General features: G+C 41.4%; 1 protein-coding gene across 2 annotated transcripts in view; it reads right to left on the minus strand.

Moving 5' to 3' along the window:
* Window positions 1-14,721, minus strand: part of LOC108239039 (guanine nucleotide-binding protein G(I)/G(S)/G(O) subunit gamma-2) — a 22,645-nt gene extending 7,924 nt beyond the window's left edge. The window contains exons 1-3 of one of the 2 annotated variants that reach the window (XM_037977939.1): window positions 14,495-14,721; window positions 14,276-14,355; window positions 785-862 (exon numbers count right to left, since the gene is read on the minus strand). The gene's annotated coding sequence lies outside the window, so the exon portion shown is untranslated. The remainder of the gene's footprint in view (window positions 1-784; window positions 863-14,275; window positions 14,356-14,494) is intronic. The other variant, XM_037977938.1, reaches the window with a different exon arrangement.
* Between the last annotated feature and the right edge of the window lie 220 nt (window positions 14,722-14,941).

Below are 14,941 nucleotides of genomic sequence, written 5' to 3' on the forward strand. Positions count from 1 at the left end.
TGCTAAACGTCTCTCTTACTCCTCCGAAGTCAGTTGGCGTTTATTTCTCAAAGTGGTGGTGTCGTCTTATCCCCTTTTTAAGTCGTTATAGTGTTATATTTGCTTCTATCCATATTTCTTCTGGGGAGTTTTTCCAATTACTCCGGTTCAACCAGGAGCGCTCTGGCTATGCGACCATTGCGGTGGTGGTCCGTGCCGGAAGTCAATGAATGAATTTTAATAAAGAATAAAAAAATGTATATTATAAATATTACTTCTGTAATTAACTAGTTCACTCATGTTTCACAATAAAATTTTACAGCTGCAAATCTAAGACATAAGATTTTTCCACTTCTTCTTCTTTGTCAGCGACTTAAATAAATTCACCACATTATCATTTGTAACCAAATGCAAAAGGAGATAATGTTTTTGGCTGTATCTGTGCGTGTGTTAGTTTGTCTATCTGTTAGCAAAATATCTTAAAAACCAGAGCATGGAACTCTCAGAGAGTAATCATTGGATGATCTTTTTTTTATAGCTGACTGACTTTAGAAGTCAAACTTACTCAAGATGGTCGCCACAGCCAGTTTTAAAGTTTTCTAACTAAAATCAGATGTGGTAGTAGCTGAAAGTCAGTCCCAGCACACGCTCAGAGTGTGACATCTCATCTCGCTTACCGTTATTTTCAAGGGTTTGACCAAAATAACCACAACTCTGTTATTTCTTAACATAGATGATCTTAGTGTAAAACTCTGGCGTGGAAGGTGGTGGGCGATACTCATTCCTTTTGATTTTTTTGGCTTACTTTGTCTGCTTGCTCCTCCACACGCTGCCCTGGTATCAGCCTCAGGTTCAGTCAGCAGCAGCTTCTGTGCCACACTCTCTGCATTTAGGAAGAAAGAGGTAAAGAGAGGATGTAGTGAGTGTGATTTAGAGCACTGTACGCTTTCATTCCTGCACTGGACATAGAGTACTGCTGACGTGTTTGTGTAGAGCAGTAGTGTCCAATCCTGGTCCCTGAGGGCCACTATCCTGCATGTTTTAGTTGCTTCCCTGCTCTTCAGCGGGTCTTCAAGTTCTGCAGAAGCCTGTTAATCACTCAGTCATTCAAATCAGGTGTGTCACAGCAGAGAAACACAGAAAACATGCACGACAGGATTGGACACCACTGGTGTAGAGCCTTCATCCGCTCAGCTCAAGGAAAAACCATGCATCTATGCATTTTTCTTTTTCAAGTCATAGGGTAGCTGGTGTCTATCTCCAGCAGTCACAGTGCGAGTGGCGGGGGACACCCTGGACAGGTCTCCAGTCCATCACAGGGACACACAGAGACAAACGAGACAAACAACGATTCACACGCTCACTCACACCTAGGGACAATTGTTGTATTAAAGGAAAACACTGATTGATAATCAGCACAGCAGAAAGGGATGAAATGATGCATAGCACAGTGGTGGCCATCTTGAATTGGGGTGACTCTGAAAGTTAATCACTTGTAGATGTGCGTCCAAGAGTTTCATTAAAATCCGTCCAGTGGTTCATGAGCTATTTTGGTCATAAAGACACCCCTGCTCAAACACACACAGACACTGGCCTTTTAGCTGCAGGTGATAACTATAAACTATGTCAGTTCTATTCATACAAGTGATTAAAATGGATCAGCAAGTCTAAGTAGGCATTATGTTAGCATGAATTAGCTTTATGCTAAGCTATAGACCTAGCTTTAGCCTTGAAGTTGTGCTTGTGTTTTTAGTCTTTTTACCAAGCTATGAATGTTGTGTCAATATTCTCATAAATATCTTAGCAAGAAGGCAGCCAAGATTCACTCAGTGTCAAGCTGTTTAAGCCAATGTTTTGTCAGCTTCGACCGGACTGTATTTTTATAGTCTACAGCTGACCCCAACCTTCTCTATCAGCCTCTTCCCTCTTAATGCAGCTGTCACTGTGCACCTCAGTCCTCCATTGCCCCTGATAAATGGGCCAATTCCCCTGCATGAGCCGATCCGCTGAGGAAGGGGATTCCACCCATCGTAAATCAAGGCAGCCCACAACCTTAATGCAACATTACAGCGAGAAAAGGGCCGGAGATCTTAGTGTAGCACTGTCACTACTTCATCGGAGCCTTTACTCTACATCAGTGGTGTCCAATCCTGGTCCTGGAGGGCCACTATTCTGCATGTTTTAGATGTTAAGCTCTGCATAAGCCTGTTAATCACTCAGTCTGTCAGGATTTGGGTTTTTGGTTTTCAGTTAGTTGCTTTATGTTTCAGTTGGTGTTTATTATTTTCTGTTATCTTGTAGTTTGGTTCGGGTTTTCTTCTACTCTTGTCTCATGTGTCTGTGTTTGTTTTCATTTTCATTCCCCCAGCTTAGTCATCTGGTTACCTGTCACTCCCATCTCCACCTGTGAGCAATATTAATCATGTCACCTGTCTCCACTTACCTGATTACCCTCAGCACTCAAATACCCGGTCATTTCTCCCACTAGTCGTTGGATCATTGTTTGTTGTTTGCCTTCGCTCCCCGTGTTTCCTTGTTGCCTTACCTTGTTATGTATTTGGATTTTTGTTAAGTTTTAGTTGCTGCCACGTCAGCTTTTGTTTTGCTTATTTTTCGTTATTTATTAAATTAGTTTTTACTTTCCGTATGAGTCTGCCTCCACCGCTCCTGACACAGTCACTCGAATCAGGTGTGTCAAATTAGGGAAACACCTAAAACCTGCAGGATAGTGGCCCTCCAGGACCAGGATTGGACACACCTGCTCTACATGGTGGCTCTTTGTTATTCTTCTATAATGATCTCCTCAGACTGTAATACTCATGTTTCATCAGATCTCAGTAGGTTTAAATGCTGAATGCACAGCAGCAGTCATAAAAAAAGAACTAGTCTTGTCATGTAAAATGGATAAAAAGGAAAAAACGCTTTGCATATGTATCAATATTTTACATTAAGTATTTTAATTTGCAAACCTGTGAGAATGCTGACTCAGCATAGTATATTTGCCATTCATATATCAGAACATGCAGCACATTCAGGAAATATGTGAACCATCTTTTTTTTTTCAATATACTTAACTTCATTTGCAAATATTTTCCCCATAGAAACACAGTAAGGTCTCTCCGGTTCCTTCAGAAACATTGTTCGCTTTGAATTCTGCTTCACAAAGACCAAAGTCAACTCAATTGGAAAAGGGGTGTTTGCTTTAATTATTTTTTTTATGTCATTTGTCTAGACGGTTGTGATTTTTTTTTTCTTCCATTTGACAAACTGAAAACATTTCCCTAGAAAACTCACTTTTTTCAGTCCAACCTCTTTTCAGTTTACCAGAAAGAAGCTGTAGGCATTCGTAAGATCTGTGTAGACAAATTAATCACAGTTGATCTTGTTATTGATGCCATGAAAAGACAAACAGTGTCACATGAGCTGAAACTCATGACTGAGTCAGGTTTTAATTGGTCAGATCATGTGCAAACTCGCAAATACATTCTGCACATCAGTCAACTCTTATTATGTGAATGCAGAGTCAGCATATTCATACAGTAGTTTCTTCTGTATGGTTTTTATTTTGGGACTAACTGCTTCAGCATTCTTTCAGCTATTTTAACCATTCTTGTATCAAAACATTCAGCTTGTTCAAAACATGGTTAATGTTTTTTTTTTTTACACTTTTTAAAATATTTCACTTTATTTACAATTTGTAAGTCATTGAAATTAACAGATGGTGGAACGGTGGAGTTGTTAGAGCTGTCACCTCACAGCAAGAAGGTCACAGGTTCGCTCCTCTGCCTTCCTGGGTGGAGTTTACATGTTCTCCCTGAGCTCATGTGGGTTTACTCCAGGTGCTCCGGATCCTCCCACAGACCAAAAACGTGCATGTTAGGTCCATTGGTAACTGGAAAATTGTCCCTAGGTGTGAATGGTTGTTTGTCTCTGTGTCCCTGTGACAGACTAGAGACCTATCCAAGATGTCCCCCGTCTCTCACACAATGACTGCTGGAGACAGACACCAGCTGCCCAGAAAGGAAAAGAGATGGATGAAATTAATACAGAACATCAAATCTTTGAAAACCTGGAAGCTCTTTCAAATCCACTTCAAAGTGCTTGCCTCTTTTGTAGTTTTTAGCTGCTGTTTTGTTACTTTTAGCTTTTGGTTACTGTTTTGTTCATTTTAGCTTTTGTCTATTGTTTTGCTGGTTTTAGCTTTTAGTTACTCTTTTGCTAACTTTAGCTTTATTTCTAAAGATCTGAAGTTAAACAATTTTTTTTCAGCTTCTTCAGTAAATTTCAACATGGTCATTCAGCACTCAGCATTTTTACCGAAAACGACATATTTTTCTCAATTTTTTATGTTTTCCTAAGAAAAACACACAACTGCTTCTTGTTCGGTTTGTCAGTAAAACATTTAGAATAAAGTTAATGATAAAGTTATTATGGTAACACGACATCGGCTGATAATAGGATTTCATTCAGTCATTTTTTACAGATCTAGCGCTAAATCTGTGGTCATAGCTGAGCATCATCTTTGACACATACTTGGAGCACGACACACTGCAGGAGATTTTTAACTGTTGGCATCAACCCTGTTTGCCTGTTTGTTAAAAAGATGCCATTAACTGTTGGTATTTCTTGTCTGTTAGCAAATTATCTCATGAATCATCGGATGGATTTTGCTGAAACTTTTAGAAAGTGATCATTGGATGTACAGCTGGTTTAGCATTTGGAGTCAACTCAATTCAAGATGGCCACCTCAGCTAATTGACCTTTGCCAACACAAAAAATGGCTATAATTTATTCAAAATTACAGATAATGAGGTAAAGTCGATGTTTATGTTCATCGTCAACACATACTCCCAGCTTGAACACAGCTTACAAGACGTGGCTGTGGTGGCCATCTTGAATGAAAACTGTGTCACGAAAGGCTGCAGGCGATATGCATGAATTAAAGACATGCTTGCCCCTTAATAATTTTCTGTTTCTTTCCTCTCTCATATTAGTTTAGTGTGCTGCAAAACAGCCATTTCTTCTCAGAAAAAAAAAGAAACTGCTGATTTTAATTTTTTTTTCTTTTATCATTTATGTACCAAAAAAGCATCAAAATCAGGAAATGAGAAAGTGAGATTGTTTTGTTTTTTTAAATTCTCCTCCGCTTCAGTAATATTTCTCTGTTTTTGTGCCAGCAAAGCGTCCTGAGCTGATCTGTTCTGGGAAGAAAATCCATTTCTGTCCTGTGTTCCTGCCTTCTGCTTCCCATCCCGCCCTCCGTAGGAGGCAGGTGTTTATCAAAGGGACTAAAGTCCCCCCACCACCACTCCCACATGCTCTGTCCTGCTGCTTACACCACAGAATCAATCTGAGTCCCTCCGCCATCCTTCCCCTTGCCATTTGGGGCTTGCTTTGAACCTTTTCCTCTGGGTTTTTTTGCGGGATCTTCTGTCTTCTATAACTGCAGCTTGAATCAGGGAGTTGCAGACGTAAAGTGGGATTAAGTGCTGCAGGGATTATCCTGGTGAGGAAAATGTAATTCCTGGCCTGTCAAAAGTAACAGGTTTTTTTTTTCTGATCCCCCGCTTAGTGTCCTCTCCACAACTTTATACCTTGTCTCTTTTGTCTTTTTCAGAAAGACTCTGCGGCAGACAGGCAGGGAGTGTTCTGTCCAGGGCAATGCCCAGGGTGTGAAATCGGAGCATGGTAATTAAAAAAACGCGTGTCTAGCTGAGCCACCTGGACCCCGGAGAACAAGCGATTAACCTACAAAGGTCTGCAGGGAGGGCAAGAAAGCAGGAAGCAACCCCTGCTTGGAGCTTAGCCGTGTGTGTGACCTCTGACCTTTCCTTTGTGATACCGTACCTGGAACTCTTTGAAAACACTTGCAGTGATAACAGTCAGCTTTATTTTCTAACACTCTGGGAACCAATGAAATCTCTTTGTCTACAGGCTGTGCTCAGATAGTTAGAAGATGCATTTTTTCACAGTTTTATCTAGTAAAAATAACCCTTTTTAAGCAGTATTCCCCTGACTGTATGCTGCACGGCACTCTGCTTTTTGTGTTTTATCATTCTTGGACTGCATTATTCCTCCCTGAACTAAAACTGAAGTATGTGCATGGAAATACATGTGGAGCCCGGGACAAACATTTCACGTCTGTTGATGGAGTCCTTTTTGATTTAAGTTAGTTTCCTGTTTGTAGCTAAGCAGTCATGTTTGAGCCATCATTGTTTTATGCTAGCGAACAGAGCAAAAACAGGGGATTTTAGCCACTATGCGTTGTTTAATGTGGCATAGCAAATGCTTCTTCTATCCTCTAGCTACACTGGCACTCTGCTTTCAGACTAAGTACAAACATCTGTATTTTTTTTTGAACAAGAAAGTTTGATTTTCTTTGAGGGGAATTAGAACAATAGTTGCATTTGGACAAACTGCACCAAACTTGCCCTTTACCGGGTATGAATAAAAGAGTCACACACGAGACAAACGGTGTGTGTTTATGTTCTAAGCTGGATAGCATGACCTCCACAGTAATGGCCTGACAGCTCTTACTTGCTTTGTGTGTGTGTAGGAAGGGGAAGGGCAGCCTTTTCTCGTGTTCAAGGACAAGAGGCCATGCTGTATTACATTCATTAGTCAATACTGTCTTGGGTTTGTTCAATAATAACTCTGGAGGTCAGTTTTATGTTTCTTCCCCTGGCTGCTGTGGCTATAAAAGCCTCTTTGGAACATCTCATTCAGTATCTCCTCTCTCATCAGCGCCCAAGCTCTGGAAATCCGTCTGTAGATGAGTGAGCAACTCCCGGCCTGCAGTTTGACATTGCAGAGTGCATCTCATTGTCCTGCTACAGTCACGTTGTCACGTTGTCACCGTGAGCACTTAGATGACTCTGCAAGTGAGGCTTTTATACGCTCAGGCATCCCAGCTGTTCATATATATCCAACCCCAAATCCAGCAAAGTTGAGGCGCTCTGTAAAGCATAAATCCATATTCTATTCAGAACGGGACATAGCAAACAAATCAAATGTTTAAACTAAGAAATTGTACTGTTTATTGGAAAAACATAAGCTGGTTTTGAATTTGATGGCAGCAACACATCTTAAACAAGTTGGGCCAGGGGCAACAAAAGGCTGTGAAAGTGAGGAACAAATAAGAAACATTTTTTGTAACTAATCAGGTTAATTGGCAAGAGGTCAGTAAGAGGGCTGAGGATAGAAAGAGCATTTTAGAGAGGCTGAATCTCTCAGAAGTAAAGATGGGCAGAGGTTCGCCGGTCTGCAAAAGACTGTGTCTAAAAGTGGTGCAACAATTTTCGAATAACGTTCCTCAAGCAAAAAAATTGGGAAGGCTTTCAATGTCCCATCATCAAAACCATATCATAAAGGTAAAATCAGCGAAACTGTAGCTAAGAGCTAAACAAAAATATTAGCAAAACAGAGCACAAGAAGACAAAAACAGAGGAAGTTCGCAGAAGCAAATTTCAAAGATAACCATTTTCTTGAAGGTTATGAAGAAAAGCATTTCTGAGGGCAAAGACACCAAAAGCCCCAGAACACTATTCTGAACTGGTTAAAATACCACAAAGATTGTGAAAAAAACTCAGCACTCACACTATTAATCAGTTACCCAGACAAACGCCGGCTACGGTCAGGCGCTGACATGCCAAAATATCAGGAAGCAGCAAAGGTGTCTGCTAACAACGGCTACTTTTTAAAATGTTCATGTTGTTTCATGAAAAACAGTTGGAACTGGTAAACAGGGTGTGTTTACTGGACGTCCTGCAGCTCAGCTCCTACTAACCACAGAAAACACTTTGCAGCGCGACAGAAATACTCTCAGACTCTCAGATGTTGATGAGCGCAAAAAAGACCAACACGAAGGTTCAATGTTTGGCCTGTAAACACAGTGAAATGTGGACGGAAGAAATTATAGATTAAACCTCCATTTTTATTATTAATAAGGAGGACGATGATGTTTTTGCCTGTGTCCCTGTGCGTGTCTGTCTGTTACCAAAATATCTCATGAACCACTGGACAGATTTTAATGACACTTTCAGGAAATAATCCGTGGATGTACGTCTACAACTGATTAACTTTTGGAGTCAACCTAATTCAAAACGGCCAACTCCGCGTACTGACCGTATAAAACACAAAAAAGGCTATAATTCAGTCAGTTTCACAGATATTGTACTGAAATTTGATGTGGTAGTAGCTGAAAGTCATTCACAACCCATACTCTCTGATCTCATGAAATCACACATATTGTTATATTCAAGGTTTGATCAAATATAAGATGAATCTTAGTCTAAAACTCTGGTATTAAAGGCAGCGGGCGATGTGCATTCCTTCAGGGAAGGCTAGGCCTTTAATTAAACTGATGCGTCACTTCCTGAATGCACAGCAGCAAAGTGCGGGTGTTGTTTCATTTGGGTGGATTTATGAGTTGTATCTTAAATCCGCATTTTAATTTGTCGTTTTTGACTCGAGTTTGAAGATGTCCAGGTTCTCCTTGGGAGGGACAAGGATGGACAGGATTAGGAATGAGGTCATCAGAGGTCCAGCACAGGTTGAAGGACTGGGAGATAAAGTTAGAGAGGCCAGACTGAGATGGTTTGGACATGTGCAGAGGAGGGACAGTGGGTGTATTGGTAGAAGGATGTTAGAGACAAAGAGGAGACATATGGATGCAGTTAGAGAGGACATGGAGGTAGTTGGAGTGAGGACAGAGGACACAGAAGACAGAGTTAGATGGAGGAGGATGACTTGCTGTGGAGACCCCTGAAAAGATAAAAGCTCAAAGAAAAACAAAAAGTTGTTGACTCGAGTTTAAAAACAACTAAAATATTCCCAGCTACTATTGGAGTCTGATAGGCTAATGTTGCACTATTTGAGATAAAATAAAAGGCTGAATTATTGAGCGTATCATGTGACTCGCAGGGCATAAGCCTCCATTAAATGAAGCAGTCGCTTTCTTCCTGTCCTCCTCTTCGTGTCACTGCCTCTCAGTCAGACCACCACCTCCCGTGATCCTTCGATTACCTCGGACATCTGTGTCACCCCCAGCAAACTCTGCTCGTCCTGCCATCTTAGAGGCCGTGGTGCATTTGTGTGTGTGTGTGTGTGTGTGTACATGCATGTGTGTGTCGTGGGTTAATCTAGGTCCCAGGAGAGGGGAGGGGAGGGGAGGGGAGGAGGCAGTGGCAGTGGCCCAGGAAATGATGCATCCCTCCGGGAGTCAAGGAAGCAGCGGGGTGGAGGCTTATGGCTCCAGGGAGCACAAATGTGGTCTATTATGTTTATTAAATCAAACAAACGGAGCCTGGTGTGTCGCTTTTTTGTTGGATTAAAGCAGCGATGTTGAGAGTTTTTTTTTTTTAATGTTTACAGCGTTTAAAACCTTTGATATGGATGTTATGTAACAGCAGTCGGTTAGAAACAATACAAGTCTCTGCTGTCACAGGAACAACTGAAGACGTAAAAAAAAGGGGCTTTTCTGTGCCCAAGGTGGAAAAATGGCCACCCACCTGTCAGATATTGCTGCTAATGTCGTTTACGTCACCTCTTTGAAACAAAGCCGTCTTTGTTGTGGAGCTTATTTTTATCTCGAAATGTAAGTTTAAACTTCCGGTCCTGCATGTCTCGAATGAAACTTTACCAGCCTTTGTGGTTTTTAAAGGGACATTTCGGGCATTTTTAGACAGAGATGTCAGAACATTTCTGTTAAAATAACCCTGTAATGCAAAACTGACTGCAATATAAAGGCTTCATTAATGGTATTTGTGTAAATTGGTTTGAAATTTTACAGATTGGAGTTGTTTCGAAGTCCAAATCTGCTTTGGAAGTGTGTCGGCTCGGACTGTACTGACGAGCAAATTAACACTACTTCCAACGTGGAATCTTACTGTAGCCTTTAAAACTTCTTAGCAGTTCATGCAAACTCTATTAATAAAAGTGCTGTTAACTTAGCTTTATTTTGGTAGAAATATTTTGATATTCCTGCATGAAGTCCTCCAGGCTGCTGCTGCTGTTTGTGACTGCAAACATCCATATAAATCTATGTGAACAGGTTTAGGGCGATGTAAAGGTTTACGAACGAGCGATTTTAATCGACTGCTTTAAGGTTTTGGAGGTTGAAGTTGTATTAAGCTCGTTGGTCCTGTTAGACTTTAGCCAGTATCTCCCTGCAACTTAAAAACTGCGAGAAAATAGACAGATCTTCAGTTGCAGTGTCTCTGAACGTTGAGTGTGAGCATAAGTCAGAGGGACTTCAATGGAAAACTTGCTCATTTTCTCACAATTCTGCGTTGGGAACTCCGTTCCTTTAAAATAATTGTTCAAGAAGCTATCTACAACAGGTAAGATATTACTGTTTTTAACCGGCACTCTTAAAATCTGTTTGAAACATCTCTTTAAGGTCTCTACCCTTCAGCTGCAAGGAAGAAGGCAGGACCTTTTAGTCAAGAGTCCTAAAAATACTTTTCTTCTGGATTCAGTCAGCAGTGAACGACTCGGCCGTTCTCCCCTCCGAGGCTGTTAACAACATGACAAACATCCCGAACTGTTTAGACTTTGCTGCTTTCAGGCGCCGCCTTGAATTACTGTGAGTTTAGCTGAAGGATAATCAGTGTCGGTGTGTGTGTGTGTCACACAACGTATCCAACCTGTGCTGCGCAGTTAAAGTTTGTTCCTTGAAGTGTTTTTACGTCAGAATTGACCCGAAAATAAACACGTGAATGACGTTCACTTCTGAAAAGTGTCATTTCTGAGTTGCTCGGAAGAATGAAAGTCAAGATCACAAATCAGGACCTTTAAGGCTCGACCACTTACAACCCTGACTTCTTAAAGATCTGATCTGAGATTTGAAAGAAAACTTACTTGTTTTCCCTTAGATTTGAGTCACAGTACTGGATATTCTGAGCCTTGTGTGTGTGCAAAGTCTGAGTAACTTTAGTTCCAACCAATGAGCCAGCCATAGTCAGCTTGTTGTAGCCAGAAGGTTTTTGGATAACATCCATTTTGGCCAATATAGTCTGCTGCACACATCAGTTTTGTTTGAATAAATATACATTAAAATTAAAGGCCTAGCATTCCTTGAAGGAATGCGTTTTGCCTCTCACCTTTCATGACAGAATTAAACTAAGATCATCTTCTGATGAGAAATGATTGAGTTGTAGCCATTTTGGTCAAACCCTGTGAATCACATTGTGCGCGTTCTCATGTAGCACTAAGTGTATGTGTTGGTATCGGTTATCAGCTACAACCACACCAAATCCTAGACCTAGCTCAATATCTGTAAAACTGACTGAGTTAGAGCCATTTTCGTGGTGGCCATCTTGATTTGAGGTTACTCCCAAATTAAATCACTGATAGCTGTTTATTTATTGATCACTTTCTGAGAGTTTCGTGAAAATGTGTCTTGTAGTTCATGAGTTATCTTGCCAACAGACAAACAGGATTGATGCCAACAGTTAATCCCAAAGTTTTAAAGAAAGATGTTGTGCAATGAACAGACCTCAAAGTATATGTTAGGGATGATGCTCAGCTACTACCACACCAGGTTTTAGCTCAATATCTGTCAAATGGGTTGAGTTATAGACGTTCTTGTGTTTGCTAAAGTCAATCGACTGTGACTGACAACTTACATTGGGGCAACTCTGAAAGTTAATCAGTTGTAGACATAGATCCAGTGATTACTTTCTGGGAGTTTCATTAAAATCCATTTGGCGGTTCATGAGATATTTTGCTAACAGTCAGAAAAAGATGACTTCAGTAGTTAATAGCAGTTTTGAAAACCAATCTCATGTGATCATTTAGAGCTAAGAGTCTGTGTTCAGGATGACTCTCAGCTACTACCACAAAGTTTTACCTCAATATCTGTAAAAATGACTGAGTTAGATTAATTTTTGGTGTTTGCTAAGGTTGCTTAGCTGTAGCAGCCATCTTTATTTGAGCTGACTCCAAAAGTTCATCTGATGACTACTTTCTGAGAGTTTCCTTAAATCTGTCCGGTGATTCATGAAAGATTTTGCCAAACGAGACACACACATAAACAATTATTGGCAGGTTGCCTTTGGCATTGGGAGATAAAAGTCATCAACGTGTGCTTCGTTGTCTGTCTGTTAGCAAAATATCTCACATATCAGTGGTCAGATTTTAGTGAAACCTACAGAAAGTAATCACAACTGTGTAATGTTTGGAGTCACCTAAATTCAAGACAAATTACTAAATAACCTTAGCAAACTCAGCCGATTCTACAGATATTGAGCTACAGTTTGGTGTGGTAGTAGTTGAGCATCATCCTCAACACATACTCTGAGCTCTACACATTGTGCAAGATCTTTGCTTAAAACTTTGACTTTAACTGTTGATGTCAACCCTGTTTGTTAGCAAAGAATCAATATTGCATAAGCTCATTCAAAGCATCATTTATAAAGTCTGACCGAACAGCTATAACTCCGTTCCTTCTCTTCAGAAGATGATCGTAGTTTAAAGCTCTGGCACGAAAGGCCGCAGGAATGCTGGGATTCTAATTTTCTTCCAGGAACTGAAACCTAACCAAAGTATTCTCTGAAAAGCCCATGAGTGGGAAGTGAAAAATTGCGCCCCGACTGACCGCGGCACAATTAAATAATCTAAAATATGTTCACTGTTAATATGACAACAAGAGCACTGAGTTCAAAGGTCAGAGCCACCAAGGAAACAGCAGTCGTTAAGTTTTCTACACCTCAGGGAGAGTTGGTAGAGCTTCCATGATGAAGTGGAATTCTGTCAGAGATGAGGAGGAGGTTTCGAGGTTAGCGAGACGATGACAGCTGTTTGTGTGAATTCTGATTTAGCATTCACACTGGTGTTCTCCTGGTTCTATTTCTGATATTTCCTGGTTTTGCAATTCCCCTACTTCTGCATACTTTGTGTTATTTTAACCATTCGTGACTCAGAACGGTCAGCTCAATCAGGAACAGTGTGCTGTGACTTTTAGGTTTTGTAACTTTTTAACTTTATTAAAAAAATAAAAACGCTCTATAAACACAGTGATCTCTTCAGTCCCTTCTAAAACGTTGTTCTCTTTGAATTCTGCCTTTGTTTTTGTCTTCTTAAGCTACTTTTAGTTTTAAGCTACCATTCAGCTACTTTAAGCTTTTAGGTACATTTCTGCCAATTTTAGCTTTTAGCTACTGTTTTTAGGATTTCAGCTTGAGCAGCTGTTTTATCTATACTGTTGTTAATGTTAGCTACTGTTTTACTCATTTTAACACCATTTTGCAAATTTTATCTTTAGCCGCTGTTTTGCTAATTTTAGTTATTTTCTAGCACATTTTAGCTTTAGCGTTTGTTTAGCTACTTTTAGCTACTGTTTTGCTCCTTCTAACTGTAGTGCTGCTCGTATTAGCCTCTGTTTTGCTAATTTTAGCATTAGCGTCTCTTTTGCTAAGTTGAGCATTATTTGCTCCGTTCTGGTTCTTTTAGCTTTTAGCTACTGTTCTCCTGTTTTTTATAGTTTTAGTCCGCGTTCTGCTTGCTTTGACTCAGTTTTAGCTTCTTCAGTAAAGTCACTCAGCATTCGCACCGCGTTTTCTTTCTGGTTTTCCCTCCCGTCTGCCATCTTTCCCGTTCCTGCTGCTGTTCCTGCTGTTCGCGGTGCGACCTGTGAGTCGGCGAACTCTCAGCAGGACGCTCCTCTGGTTTCGACACCGATGAGTTGGAAGCGAGCCTCAGTCCATCTCACAGAAACAATCCGCCCTACCTCAACGCTCTTGCGTAATTCTGACTCCCAGTGTGGATTTGTAATGGCTCTGGAGATGCAACACACACACACACACACACATGACTGGATGACTTATTGTGAGTTGTACTTGATGATGCCTTCGTGTGACGAGCAGAGGGTGGGACAAACAGCACATCTGTGTTTGTTTTCTCAGTTTTCTTGTGACTTGGCTGCTGTTGTCATGCTGTATCTGGATGTGGGCAACATAAAAACACAAGCCCCCTCCTTATCTTCCTCCTCCTCCTCCTCCTCTCCTGGCCATCTGCCTGAAAGAACCACTACATGGAACTTGTGTGTGGTCGGCTGCTTTCTCCTCCCAGAGCAGAAAGCTGTGTGGATCCCTCTCCAGTTTATCTCTTTTTCTTTCATTCCTTTCTGTGTTTTTCATCCCCTTTCTGCTGTTGCAAAAAAAAAATCTCCTAAAACAGATGCTGTTCATTCCTCTGGCTTCACATTATAAGACCTGGCCAATCCTGAGGGGAGAAAAGAAGAGAAGAAGGGGACTCCTTTCTTTCTGAAACCAGTGGACATTACGCCCCGGCTCACCTAAAGCAAGGAGCTGATTTTAGAAGGAGGAGATTCCGTGATGTAAACCAGCCAGCGGCATCAATCTCGCCCCTCGAGCACTGACAAACAACAGCATAGACGTGAGCATAAAAAAGAAAAAAACACACACACACTCCTCTTCATCTTGGAACACACTCTGTGTTGGATGGGATTAACCCACGTCATCCATTAAATCGGACAGAAAAGAATTCACCCTACCTCCACTTTGATTCTTCCTCCGTGAAGCCACGCACATCCAGGGCTGTGGAGTGAGATCCACGCGTTCACCCCTCTCCTGATCGCACACACACATCCACATCCACACACACGCTCGCTGAGTCTTGTCAGAGAGGCAGCAGAGTCCACACACACACACACACACTCCTCTCCCTGTCAGCCGATCTACTCCAGCTGAGATCCTCTCGGCAGCTGAGTCTCCACCCTTCAGACACCACGCTCCTCTTCCTCCTCCCACCCCTCAGATACCACGCTCCTCTTCCTCCCACCCTTCACACACACCCCGCTCCTCTTCCTCCCCCCTCTCTTGGTTCTTTTCTGCTATTCGAGCACATTCTCTGGCTCAGAGCTCCACAGGAAAAGCTCGGACTGTCAGTCTAAACAGCAACAGTAAACACATTCCTGCACAGACACTTGGGTTTTCTTCTT

Source organism: Kryptolebias marmoratus, linkage group LG10 (assembly GCF_001649575.2).
Source record: "Kryptolebias marmoratus isolate JLee-2015 linkage group LG10, ASM164957v2, whole genome shotgun sequence".
Lineage (NCBI taxonomy): Eukaryota > Metazoa > Chordata > Actinopteri > Cyprinodontiformes > Rivulidae > Kryptolebias > Kryptolebias marmoratus.